Consider the following 14,452-nt stretch of genomic DNA (forward strand, 5'->3'; position numbering starts at 1 on the left):
GGGAAGCCCGAGCTTCCCCCGACCCCAGAACAGGCTACTGCCTGCAAGCCTTGCGAGCCCGGCGGGACCTACCACCGGGCGTGCAAGGCTTGCGGACATCTGCCCGAAGCACAGGCCGTGCTCCGCAGCGCGCCTCGTGCTTCAGGCTGCCGCCCCAAGCCTCGCGCGCCCGGCGGGACCTCCTGCCGGGCACGTGAGGCTTACGGACACCTTCCTGAAGCACGGGGCGTCCTCCGGAGGGGTCGGTGTGCACCGATGCCTCTCGCTCTCCAGGCCTCAGCGAAAGCCTGCATTCGCCCCATAGGACGCACACACATTTCCCCTTCATTTTTGGAGGGGAAAAAGTGCATCCTATAGGGCAAAAAATACGGTACATTCAGTTCACAGTATGGTCCTGAAGGCAGGCTTTAGCTTGTAGTTACAGAGAAAAGTGTGGGTTCATCCTCTGTGAGGGATGAGCCCATGTGCTGCTGGTTGAGAGCCAGCAGACAGCAAAAGGCAAAATAGAGAGAAGGGATCAAGAGAGAGAGAGGGCTGCATGACTGGCCCTTTTGTACAGTCTGCCAGGGTCACACCCATCTACCTGGTTACACGCAGGGGGAGAATGCTCCAGACCAGGTGTGACAGGAATTCCTCCTGGCTGGAGCAACATTCCCCAGTGTGTCCACTCTGGGCAAACAGGAAATGTTGCATTTGACTGCTTCAGTGATGTTACATCCCACAAAGAGGAGCCAGTTGCTAAGACCAGTTAAAGGCAAGCCCTCGTCCCCCATTTGTTACAAAATGCATGCCACCTCTCCTTTTTTAGGGCTGTCAGAAGCCGCTATGGAAGCCACAGCTCTGTGCCCAGCTCCCTCATCTGGTGACCCATAGGGAAGGCCCTGTAGCACACCAGGTACCAGAATGACTCTGCACACCAAGGCTGACCATTGGTTAGCCTCTGCTCAACAAAGGCTTCCTGTTCACTCTCAGATTTTGCACGGAGAACAATAGCCCTGACCAATTCAGACCACTTATTCTCAGGCTCTGACACTTAGACATAAGCACACACTCAATGGCTATGGCTCAGCACTGACATTCAGAGAGCAGGCCATGAGTAGACATCCTGAATACAATCCAATGCAGAATCAACTGTACTTGAATTCAATGGGTCAAAGTACACTCAACTGTGTTGGACAGGGGCTCAGTCTATAATGCATATGCACTATAGGCAGCATGCTAACATGCCATTGGCTATTATAAAGGTAAAGGTAAAGGTACCCCTGCCCGTACGGGCCAGTCTTGACAGACTCTAGGGTTGTGCGCCCATCTCACTCAAGAGGCCGGGGGCCAGCGCTGTCCGGAGACACTTCCGGGTCACGTGGCCAGCGTGACATTGCTGCTCTGGCAAGCCAGAGCCGCACACGGAAACGCCGTTTACCTTCCCGCTAGTAAGCGGTCCCTATTTATCTACTTGCACCTGGGAGTGCTTTCGAACTGCTAGGTTGGCAGGCGCTGGGACCGAGCAGCGGGAGCGCACCCCGCCGTGGGGATTCGAACCGCCGACCTATCGATCGGCAAGCCCTAGGCGCTGAGGCTTTTACCCACAGCGCCACCCGCGTCCCTTTGGCTATTATAGCTGCAAGTAAATAGATACTACATAGGTCTGTGAAGATTTCTAAATGTATATTTAATTCAAGGTGTTCCCTGATGTATATTTTCAATCCTCAAATTCTTTTTCTTTCTTTCTTTCTTTCTTTCTTTCTTTCTTTCTTTCTTTCTTTTTTTTGCAAATTTAGATGAAAGTCCACAGCATTCACAAGGTTGGAAACAAAAACAAAAAATCTGGGGCTTTTCTGAGCAGAACAGGAATTAGTCAAAGTATCTGCCAATACTACTTATTACACTTTGATCTCTTCCATCCTACAAGGAGCTGTAAATGGCATACATGATATCCCTGCTTCTTTGCATCTCTCCGAGTTGAGTTAGGGTGAGAGTTAGGGACTTATCACCTGCATTGTTGAACAGAGGTTCGATAGCATTGTTGAACAGAGGTTTGACTACTCTGTCCACTAAGGTTCTAATCCTATATTCACTGTCTTAGGAGTACACCGAATGGAACTCAAGTGACTTACTTCTGAGTAGATGTGTATAGGATAGTGTTGTCAGCCACACTGTTAAAATGGGGGCAGCTTCTTGGACTTCAGATCTGTGCTGGCTTCCACCAGAAGAAAATTTGCAGTTCTCTCCATTGTGAACGAAATGCCTCTAGAATGTCTAATTGACAATTACCCAGTTTATTAATACATTGCTTCACACATATCAGAAGGTGGTGCATTTAACATAACATTTAACCGGATGAGCCCATTTCTCTGAGATGCAAATGAGATGTGTGAGTGCCACCCCTGGATGCAACCCTGGGAATATTCAAAGCACAGACAATTGCGCTCATTTGAATCAGTTAATTTTCTGATATTAATGATTACATTTGAAAAGAGCAAGACAGTGGGGGGTGGAAATGTAGAATGAAGAGGGACAAAGAGGGCTCAGTGGGATTACTAATAAAGAGAGGAACGGGCAGGGATGAAAATTATTCATGTGTACATGCTGCAAAGCATATTGTAGGAAAAATGCCTAGGATTAAAAAATCTAGATCACAAATCACACAATGCAATCTAGGATCTTTTTCATAATTCTAATATAGTAAGGGATGCTTTAAAAAAAAACCACAACTTTTATTTTCCTGTGAAGAGATAGTTTGTGTGAATAGTTCCACAACACTATGATTTGATAGCATGAATTGAGTGTTAGTATGTTCCATACACACATAGGAACTCAAGAGTTGTATTCAGTTGAGTTGCTGGCTTTAAAAATCACATTTCTGGCTGTCAGGGTAAATTGTGAATAAATATTTAAAAGTGTAGATGCTTTTTCCAAAGCTAGAAGGCCTGAACAAAATTGGAACCTTTGTCTTTAGAACTGTGAAGGCTTTCTTAAGTTTAAATGTAAGATCCTATAGAAACAGGTATATTTGTGAACTAGCAACAATGTTTTGCCAAAGAAACTTTCTTGGGGTTCAGAATTTTTGGCCCAAGCAAAATTAAAAGCCTTTCATGCTGCTTTTATTCATTAGAGTTAGCACTGTTTTCTGATCATTCCAAGCCTCTGAAAGTAGAAGTTCAGAGCTTTACCAGAATCACTGCCCAGGACCCTGAACTTTCAAAGCAGAGAGTAGCTTTGGGGACATCATCTGGAGTGGCCTTCGCCAACCTGGTGCCAGCATGCTGCATCAACATCTACATCAACACAAAGTGTCTCTTTTGAAAGAGTGTAGTCCTTTCAGGTAAACAGGTCCACCTGAGTACTTCAAAGTGTCTCTTGTATGTGCAAATTCTGAGCAAGAAAATCTGCCCATTGCTTATTTTATCAAAGAGCTCTGCTTCTATATTAAGCAATTTGCAAACTCATAAAGGACACACTTACTTGCCTACAATGAGCCATGTTTGTAAGGTTTCTCTCCAGTTTCCAAACCTGGCAACTAATTAAAGATCAACTAACAGTTTGTCAGTATCAGATTTTTCTTAACATCTGTGTGGGTTCAACTGCTGCTTTCAGAGCAAATTCACTTCCGTTGCAGAATCCATAAACAATAATGTCTAAGACTGAAACTCATCCCTCATACTTTGAGATACCTTTATCTCTCAGGGTGGCTACTATGGTTGTTTTACCTACATTATAGAGCCTTGTTAAATAAATTACAAGGGAGATGAAATAAGCATTTATTTTAATTAATCCCTTTGAACTAGCAGGATTCCAGGCTGCACAGATCCCTTTCTTCATCAGTTTCAAATTAAAATAAGGGTGGAAATTAACAATGTATTTCTGCCTTTTATGACAGTGGGAAATGCATTAATGCTAATATGCTACTTTAAACAAGCCTTTCTTATGAATGGGTGCAACAGTTAGTATATGTGAACTCCCCAACATTTTTTAAAATCTATTTTTAATGGATATATCACCCTATATAAATTGAATTAAGTGTAATGTACAATCACATAAAAATATAATTAACAATGGACCTATCCTGTCCAAACTATAGTTTTTAAAAACCAACTAGCATCATCTAAAAACCTTAGGTGAACGAAAGGGTCTTACCCTAGTGCCTGGACAATAAAAAAGCAAGAGCCTTTTGGATCAGGGCAGTGACCTATCTAGTCCGGCATCTTGTTCTCACAGTGACAAGCCAAATGTCTATGGGAAGCACACAAGCAGTACCTAATAGTACTCATCCCAGTCACAATTCTCAGCAACTAGTATTCAGAGGCATATGTACGGCCTCCAACAGTGGAGGTATAATGGTTAATAAACCACTGATAGCTTTATTCACCATGAATTTGTCCAATCCTCATTTAAAACAATCCAAGTTGGTGGTCATCACTGCCTGCTGTAGGAGCAAATTCCATAATGAACTATGCATTGTGTGCAGAAGTACCTTTTTTTTGTCTGTCCTGCACCAGTTGAGTCTCCTTGGGGAGAGAGCTCCACAATGGGGGAACCACAGCAGACGCCTTCTGACCACTACCTGCCTCTCTTCTGATTTGTTGTTGTTTAGTCGTTTAGTCGTGTCCGACTCTTCGTGACTCCATGGACCAGAGCACGCCAGGCACTCCTGTCTTCCACTGCCTCCCTCAGTTTGGTCAAACTCATGCTGGTAGCTTCGAGAACACTGTCCAACCATCTCGTCCTCTGTCGTCCCCTTCTCCTTCTCTTTCCCAACATCAGGGTCTTTTCCAGGGAGTCTTCTCTTCTCATGAGGTGGCCAAAGTATTGGAGCCTCAGCTTCAGGATCTGTCCTTCCAGTGAGCTCTCTTCTGATAGCAGTGTCATTAGAGAATGCCACCAGCAGATGACCTCTGTACGTGGGAATGTTGATAGAGCAGCAGGTATCCCTTGAGATACCTGGGTCCAGTTAGGTCTTTATAGGTTAGCGCTAGCACCTTTATATCAGACCTGGAAATAGATCAGCAGCCACTGAGGCTCTTTTAATATGAGCAAGAGGTGGACTGGGTGTGTAGTCCCACATTGCAGTCCAGCTACTACATTTTTGTACTAACTGGATTTTCTGAACTGTCACCAAAGCTGCACAGGCAATGCTGACAAGTCTTGAAATACTGTTTGCAACTTATATGTCTAGTTAATTAATTGTCTAGGTTATAGGCAACTAATAGGGTGCAAAAATGGAAGCCTCGGGTGCTCTTTACAAGCCTTTTGTAAGCACCCACTTGAAAGCCCCTCTTTGAAAGTGCCCAATTGCCCAATGGCACTGTGATGTCAAGTTTGGCCTATGGGCTAGGATCTGGCTGACAGAGCCAAAAAGGTTTCATGCCCTTCACCTCAGCTGATGCTTCTGCTCTGGCATGGATTGCTGAGCTGGACAGCTCCCCTGCTGCTTTAAGCAAACTTTGCTATAGATTGCACCTTGCCTAATGGGTTAGCTCCCCAACCTTTCCAGTATAACGGAAAGGCTCAAGGCTGCCAATAACAGAACCCAAAGTGTTTTGAGACATGTACCATTCTTTCCCACTTCGGGGATTTATCATGGCAAACACAACTGCTGTATAGATGATGCAACTGTTCAGTCATTTTTGGAAAACAGACACAGTGACTCAAGTGATCGGCACAATTCAGATTTCAGTACACTGCACCTTACTGATGAGATAGGAACTCACTCTGCTTTGTGTATTTCAATTAACTGCATGCAGTCTAGTTTTGCCTGCATTATCCAGCATATTATAGAATCTGAAAGGCATGAAGTAAGGAAGATGCACCAGGAAATCCCCAATAATTTCATGCTCTGGGAACTACAAAAACCAAGTAGACTTATCATCAATGATGTTCATGCCTTAATTTCATGTCTCTCTCAATAAGAAGTCTCAGAATAGATAGTTGTTAGCCTGCCTCATCACTTATCCTTTCATTTAGTGAAACATGGTGTTTATCAGGCACCCCTTGATGAAAGAAAGCGTAGGGAAGGTTTGGGGGGGTGGAGAGAAAGCAACTTGGAACAAGATGATTGATCAGAGAAGCAATTGTTCTGCTTATTACATTCAGAAGAGCAAGACTGGAAGAAGTGGAATGTCAACGCCAATCCCAAATGTACAAACATCAGCTTCTTGGACTATGCTGACATATCTATTAGTTCAAAAGCTCCATACAACGTGAACACATTACTAAGCACTTATTGACCAGCTCACATCTATCCACCTAGTGGGTGATAAGAAATGTCTGCATCTTTTGACCCTTTATCTTGTTGCACCATGATGGCTGCATTAGCGGACTAATTTCAGTGTCAGGACTGATGTGAGATAACAAAGGAAAACATGTCACCCAAAAGCTAAGCTGGAGTTTCTCTTGGGATGTGTAGCAGGCAGGCATTAAAAACAACTACACACCACTTCTTGTACTAAGAAAAAGCAGCCTTTAGGATCAACAGCATGTCATTTCCCCTTTTGAAGCTGGGAAGTTATCTAAGGTTACATTGGGCCTTTACATTTCTGCAAAATTCTTAGCTGTAAGACACATTATTCTGCTAATATTTATTTATTACTTTTATACCCTGTATTTCTTCTATTATATGCAGTGTGCATGGGATTTCCAGGTAGATGGCATCTCTGGAACTTGAGGTATCCCCATACACAGAGCAGGACAACGCAGCAGATCTCCATACCACTGGAAACCCTGAAAAGCTGTTGGATCTAGACATTGCTGCCACAGGATTGGAGGGCACACCACAACAGCTGCATGGGTTCCTGACTTGCTCTCAGGTCACCCGCTCAACATTCACAGGTTCAGAGGAGGCAGTCAACCGGGGAAGAGCTTCAGGGCCACCACCACATATGAAATTACTCAGGCTAGGGAAGCTCATGAAAACACCTGTCCTGATCAGGAAAAGGTTGGAGCCTCCAGCTCATATATCATAGACTGAGCTGCTTCTCTTCCTGAACCAGAGGAACAGGCAGTGGTCTCCCATCCTGACACTAATCAAGACCCTGACCTATTTAGCTTTGGCAAGGATGTTGCATCATGTGCCTTAAGATCATGTTCTGGGACCATATATAAAGTAATATACATAACAGAGAAGTATCTGAAGCTAGAAAACATGCCCAGTAATTTACACTCAGGAGTCATACATCCAAGTCAAGAAAGCAACATGCAAATCTCCTAGGGAGATTTCCCAGTGCATTTCAAATTTTGAATCTGTATTTCATTCTGGTGGTCTGTTTTTCCCAGGTCATTCCTACCCCCATTTACCCCAAGATAATAATGGGTCTGCCTTCATTTTTATTTTATTTTTTTTAAAAAATGGGCCTTGAAGTGAACTCGAATTCCCATTTGCCTGAGCCATGCCTGATGCACCCGACAATGATGATTCTTACCTTCGATTTAAGTTTTCTGGATCCTACTGGCATTCAGAATATAAAGCCTCCTATCTTGGCATCTTTGGGCCTATGTATTATTCATGGAGTCTCTTGTTCTTGAGCAAGTGAAGAAACCAAATAAATATTAATTCCAAAGTAATACAAAGCCTTCCATTTCTCCTGCAGCAGCTCTCCTTGCTCCAGGGACACAGAAGAATCCACCACGCGGAAAAAGTAGAAATAAATTACCTGAAAATAACACGTTATCAAACAATTATCAAAACAATTATTCTCCACTGTAATAGAAATGAACAGTCACGTTACACTGGAATATTAAATGCTGTGCAAGGTGACAAGTGGGGAGTTCTGCCAAGTGCCTTTATTAAAAGATTTCCTTAAATCACTGCTCTGAATTGGTCTGCTTCCTGACAGGACAAATTCAGCAATAAATCAGTGAAAAGCAGAAATTGTTACTACGTTATGGTATGTGGAAGCAACTGTCACTTGAGCCCTTGACCAGTGACCTTAACTGGCTCTCGTTATCATGGCTTTCAACTATTAAAGCCATACTGATTTTTTTTGAAAATCGTAGCTATAGCTGATCATAGTTGTAAGTTTGATCCAAAGTGTTATTGTAAACTTTAAAGATAGATTACCGAGTGAGGGCTATGTTAGCCTGTTGCAGCAAATCCTTAAAAGATTATTAAATTTATTATAATAGAAAGGAGCCTTTTGTGGATCAGAGCCTGCTTTATCAGTTTTGTGAAGTGTTGTCCTTAGGCCCAAAGTAGTTTAATCTGTTTGTTTTTAGCCATTAGTCATAGGAAAACACTGCCTGCCCACCCCACCCCAGCTAAAAGAGAAGAGATGGGGTTAAACCTTAATGCATTGTTGACCCGGAAACTACAACTAATCCAGAATGCAGCAGCTAGACTGGTGACTGGGGGTGGCTGTCGAGACCACATAACACCAGTCTTGAAAGACCTACATTGGCTCCCAGTGAGTTTCTGAGCACAATTCAAAGTGTTGGTGTTGACCTTTAAAGCCCTAAACGGCCTTGGGCCGGTATACCTGAAGGAGCATCTCTACCTACATCGTTCTGCCCAGACGCTGAGGTCCAGTGCTGAGGGCCTTCTGGCGGTTCCCTCACTGCGAGAAGCAAAGCTACAGGGAAGCTACAGGGCGCCCGCTCTGTGGAACACCCTCCCATCAGATGTCAAAGAGATAAACAACTACCTGACATTTAGAAGACATCTGAAGGCAGCCCTGTTCAGGGAAGTTTTTAATATGTGACATTTTAATGTATTTTTAATCTTTGTTGGAAGCCACCCAGAGTGGCTGGGGAAACCCAGCCAGATGGGCGGGATACAAATAATAAATTATTTTATTATTATTATTATTATTATTATTATTATTATTATTATTATTATTAATCAGAGACAGTCAATTATGTTCTAATAAGTCCACTTTTGACTTAGCTAACAGCAATAAAAAATGTAGCAATGCATTTCCTTAAAATAATTATTAAAAAGAATTGCCCAGTTTTTAAATATTCAGTTTAAAAAGGAAGAGAAGAAGACCAGATTAAAACTAGCACTGTGATAAGTGCAAATTGCAGCTATGGATTTTCACTGGGAAAATGGCAAGTGGGGAAAAGCAGTGAAGTGGTCCCAAGTAGCTTTTTTGAAAAGTGAAATGAGTTAGGACCCAATTCAGTTGTGCAACTGTCTTTTTCCTTTTTGTTTGTGGTTTCTACATTTTTATTAAATCTTCTCAATGGTGTAAAAGAAAAAGGGAAAAAGGTGATCCCTCCCTTCTCCAGTGTCATGATCCTGATCATATCTGGTGACCCTAACTGCACTTTTGAAAGTAGCAAGTGATATGATCATAGATCTCCTGGTGTCAGATCAAGTTGTGCTCTTAATGTTCATGGCCTTGGTGAACCAGCATTGGGAGTCAAGAATGTCAGCAAACCTTTAAGATAGGGTATTAACTTTAGGTGCAATAAACCACTGAAAGGAAAAGGGGATTTCACATCCGGGTCAAAGAATAAACCCACCAGCATTCTTGAACACAAACTCTTTGAGTTTTCTTATCAACACACACACACAACACAACACAAGGGGAATCATTGATGTTACACAGTATTTTGTCATTACCCACAACAATTTCTGTACATCTATAACAGTGAGGGCAAACCTTTTAGAGACCAAGTGCCCAAACTGTAACCCCAAACCCACTTACTTATCGCAAAGTGCCAACACGGTAATTTAACCTGAATACTGAGGTTTTAGTTTAGAAGGGGAGGTCGGCGCATCCATGTGGAGAGAGAGTGGAGCAATACAGTGGTACCCCAGTTTTCGAACAGCTTAGTTCTCAAACTACTTGGAACCCGAACACATCAAACCCAGAAATGAGTGTTCGGGTTTTCGAACTTTTTACGGAAGTGGAAAGTGCTCTGTTCTCAGTATAACTTCTGTTTTGATTGCCACACTTCCATTTTCAGAGTGAGGGAAGGCGGGCTGGGCGGCAAGCGAGCAGGCAAGGGATGTGCCCCAGCTGGAGGGTGTGTAAAGACTCAACCTCGCAGCAGTAGGAGGAAGGTGGCTGCTTGGAACTCTGGGTGGCCCACCAACGCATCAGCATGCTTCTGAGCACATGCACAGCGCTGCGCCCTCCCCACCCAGAGGAAGCTCCCCAAGGGAAAACATGCACCCTGGAGGTTGTGGCTCCGTTTTGCACACACACACCCTAATGCTCCATCCGAGGTGCTTCTACCCAGACACAAGCTGAGCTGAGGACTTGATGCGCTGCGCTCGCCTTCTGCCGGCTCTGTGCTGGGGCAAAAGTGCATGTGCCCACAGAGAGAACTGTGAGTGCCCCCTCTGGGATGTGTGCCATAGGTTTGCCACCACTGATCTACAGAACTTCCTTAATCACACTTCCAGATTAATGTTGAGAGTCCTCCCACTCTTTCATGGTTACTACACACATTTACTTTATGAATAATTCCACACAGTGTCAGTTATACAAAGTATTTGAAAATAACCCAAGCTTGCAGATATTATCCTGGGGACAATGATGCATCCATTTCATATAGAGCTGTAAAAACCACCATCACATGCTGCTTTTGCTAGTACTTTGCACAGGAGCTACTACTTTGCACAAGAGTAGTGTCAGTGTACTAATGCTAGTGTGCTGGAAGAAGCAAAGATCACCAGTGTCGAAGCAATGATTCTTCAACATCAACGTCATTGGACTGGTCATGTTGTGAGGAGGTCTGATTATAATCTTCCAAAGCAACTACTCTATTCTGAACTTAAAAATGGAAAGCGTAATGCTGGTGGTCAACAAAAGAGGTTTAAAGACTCTCTCAAGGCAAATCTAAAAATATATAGTATAAACACCGAAAACTGGGAAACACTGGCCTGCGAGTGCTCCAATTGGAGAACAGCCTTTACCAAAGGTGTCATGGACTTTGAAGGCGCTTGAACTCAGGACGAAAGGGAGAAACGTGTTTAGAGGAAGGCAAGTTGGCAAACCCTCACCATGATCAATTCCCACCCGGAAACCTATGTCCCCACTGTGGAAGGATGTGTGGATCCAGAATTGGCCTCCACAGTCACTTACAGACTCACTGTTAAAACTGTGTTCATGGAAGACTATTTTGCACAAGAGCTTGGCCGGGGAAGAGTCCCAGTGGCCAGATAGAGAGGCATGGGGGGCCACATTTGGTCATTGGGCTTGAAGTGTCCCACCCCCAAGTTAGATGGTGGGGGTAGCTGAAATACTCACACCTTTGAGTTGCAGGGTAGGATTTACCCTCTTGCTGTATTCAGGAGTAGGGGCAATTTCTGATTAAATTCCAGATAGCCATGCTAGTCTGTTACAGCAAACACACACACACACGAGAGAGAGAGAGAGAGAGAGAGAGAGAGAGAGAGAGAGAATTTGACGAACAGATTTCTTATGGCATAAGCTTTCATTGACCTGAACCCACATTATCAGATGCATGAAGTGTTGTCCTCATATGGAAGATAATATCTGTAGTGACAGACGAGATTAAGAACACATGCAGGGAATACAGGAAAAATGTGAACAGTGAGACCAAAAGGCAATGAAATGCAAGAATTATTTATTATTAAAGAAATCTGATCATCTCATGTTCATTTTCTTCCTTTCCAGTCCTGTTATGCAGTTTCGTCTAGCTTCAGTTCCACATAATCAGTAGTAGTTTCTGATTAGTAGTTTCAATTCAGTCACCAAGGCTAGGTGCAGTGTCTCTGTTATCTACCCTCTTCCCATTCAGCCCCCACATTCTTGCATGTATCCTGCTTATTGAGTGTGAAATTTAATGAGCTCCAGCCAAATGAAGATGATTTCGAGATGCGTTCACTCTGGTTGTGTCATCTCACTCACCTCGATTCCAGCCTTCTGTAAAATGCTCCCTGTGACAGATGTTTACCGCTCCGCTCCAATCTCACTCCTCCAATTTACTTTGTCATTCCCACTGTAGACAGAGGTTGGCCTATCAAATAAGTTTCATTTATTTGTGCTTAGCATGCATAATGCTTATTTTCTTTTGTCTTATCACTGTTTATCCAGATTACTTGTAGCATCTTAACGTGTATTCTGGTTAATGCTATTCAAACAGAGCCTATTGGGCTGGATTCTTAAGCAATCAAGTTCACAGACAACAACTTGGAAGAAATTGCTTCCAATGTATATAAGGCAAGCAGGAAATTGAAGGCTTCTCTCAGTGAGGCTAGAAACCCCCAGTTCTTAGAAAAAGCTTTATGAAAAAATACTTATACTCCAAAGGACTCTATGTGACTTTTCTGCTTTGTATAATGTCTGGTCATAAATGTTGGTGGCAAACAAGTATTAAGTTGTAGCCAGCAATCTGAAAATACATGTAAATGAAATGGAAGACAACAAAGGAAGTGTATTTAATATTTCAGCTGCACCAACTATATACTTGGAAGGAATTCCTCCATGTCGCCAAGTCACAACATAAGGATAAGGATATAGCTTTATACCAAGTCAGGCTATAGCCCCTTTTAACTCTGGGTCATGTACTGATAATGCATCTGTTGTGTTTCAGAGAAGGTTATTTCCTAGCACTATTGGAGATAATGAACTAGGAATCTTCTGTATACAACACACACATGCTCCATCACCAATAGCTCCGCCTTAAGGATCTGGACCACGACTAGGAACAAAGGATACTGACTCATTCCCAATGAAACCATTGGTCCATCTAGCTCAGTACTATACTAGCTACACTGGACATGTTTGCGTGTAATGCTAAGGCAAAAACTAAGGTTTAGTGCAAATGCTGGCTCTCAGAAAGAGATTGCAGCAGTTTTGTTCTTGGCTACAGGTTAAGGAGGACAGAGTTTAACCACATTATTGGGTTCTGACAACACACTCAGCCAAACGTTGGCTTGGTGACTGTAATATGCAGGGTTAAAGGAATCAAGCAGGAGCAAACTGTTGCAAGCAGCATCAAACATTTCTTGAGGTGGTGGGATATAAAGAGCCAAAACAAATAGATAAATATGCTGTCAGTTAACTGTCAGCATTGCATCTGACAGAATGGAAAGATGACATTAAAGACAAGTCCAAGAGTAGTGTTCACTCTGAGTAAATGATCTAGATGAATACACATAAATCACCATGAAACAAGAAGCATGTTGTTGGACTGCCAACTCTTCTCAGCCCCAGCCTGCATGGGCAACAGCCAGAGGTGATGCAAGTCCAATGATGTTTGGAGGGCTACTTGTTCCCAACCCTGCTGCAGGCCAAAGAGAGAACCTTAGGCGATATGGAGCTGCCTTGGTGCCTTGTACCCAGGTGCAATGAAGCTTGTCTCCTACATGAAACAGTGGAAAGCCCCAAATATGACACATTCACAAAACTCTGCACCTGGAGCTTAAATGGCACGGACAAAGAACACACCTTTTATCCTCAGTTAAACAACATTGAAACTTTTCCTTCCTGCGCTGCAATATTCATTATAGTTAACATAGTGTACAATCCTCACACACAAATATGCAGCAAAAGAATGGAAACTACATTCTTAAGCCACCCTAACTCAAAAGTGTATTTAAAGGGTTTAAGACATGATTAATCCGTGATGTTGAATATTATGCCCTAAAGCACCACTGAGCCACCTCCTGAGACCCATTCCTGAGTGGCAGTGCAGAAGCATTGGGACCTGCCAAGCTCCTATAGCTGGATTATCATGAGACGTCCTCAGGACATCAGCATCAGTCCCAGCATGAACCAGGACCAGATGACCTGGGACAGCCTAACATCTAACATGGTGTCTCAGGTAGTTCTAATGATATCTTTGCTCCTGCAAAGAAGCAAAGGAGAATGGAAGGATATCATCACATAGTTAACGTTCATGTCTGAATTTTAAAACTATTTCATATTGTTTTATTTATTGCATGTCTTGTAATTTTACTGCATCTTTATTTTGCATTGATATTATTTATTTATTTCATGAAAGTTATACACCGCTTGAATGTAAAAAGCCTCAATGCGGTTTACAGAAAGATAAAGCAGGGGGGGGGTCACAACCATACTCTAAAACATGCAGAAGTTAAAATACTAAAACAGATTAAAATCACCTCAACTTTCTAAGCCTCTGGGTAGGTTAGTGGGCACATGTGGGGTAAGGCAATCTTGTAGATAAACTGGTCCCAAGTTGTTAATATGCATTACTGTTGCTCATGCTTTCAGGGCCTTTGAGCCCAAAAGGAACATATAAATAAATCATACAACACCATAGCTAGGGCACCTTGAGGCAATCCCAAAGATCTTACTGAAATGCAGTAGATCTGATATGCTTCCACTGGATTCATCCTACAGCTCTCGAATCCCCTGAATCATTATCATAAGCACAGTTAGGATCAAACTTTCCCTAGTACTTCAAGGTGGGGGCCAGGCCAGCAGGGAATAACCAGGCTGAGTACAGTGATACCTCGGGTTACAGACACTTCAGGTTACAGACGCTTCAGGTTACAAATTCCGATAACCCAGAAATA

General features: G+C 43.0%; 1 protein-coding gene and 1 long non-coding RNA gene across 3 annotated transcripts in view; both read right to left on the bottom strand.

Annotated features, from left to right (window-relative positions):
• The window catches only part of ROBO3 (roundabout guidance receptor 3), a 417,871-nt gene that overhangs the window by 348,171 nt on the left and 55,248 nt on the right, over positions 1 to 14,452 (bottom strand). The gene's annotated exons all lie outside the window — the stretch shown is intronic.
• Positions 1 to 14,452, bottom strand: part of LOC144325656 (uncharacterized) — a 30,268-nt gene that overhangs the window by 2,707 nt on the left and 13,109 nt on the right. Inside the window, exons 2-5 of one of the 2 annotated variants that reach the window (XR_013390863.1) lie at positions 13,076 to 13,272; positions 11,817 to 11,925; positions 7,416 to 7,513; positions 2,115 to 2,256 (exon numbers count right to left, since the gene is read on the bottom strand). This is a non-coding gene — a long non-coding RNA (uncharacterized LOC144325656). Of the gene's footprint in view, positions 1 to 1,752; positions 2,257 to 7,415; positions 7,514 to 11,816; positions 11,926 to 13,075; positions 13,273 to 14,452 lie in introns of those variants that run through there. The other variant, XR_013390862.1, reaches the window with a different exon arrangement.

Source organism: Podarcis muralis, chromosome 15 (assembly GCF_964188315.1).
Source record: "Podarcis muralis chromosome 15, rPodMur119.hap1.1, whole genome shotgun sequence".
NCBI classification, from domain to species: Eukaryota; Metazoa; Chordata; class Lepidosauria; order Squamata; family Lacertidae; genus Podarcis; species Podarcis muralis.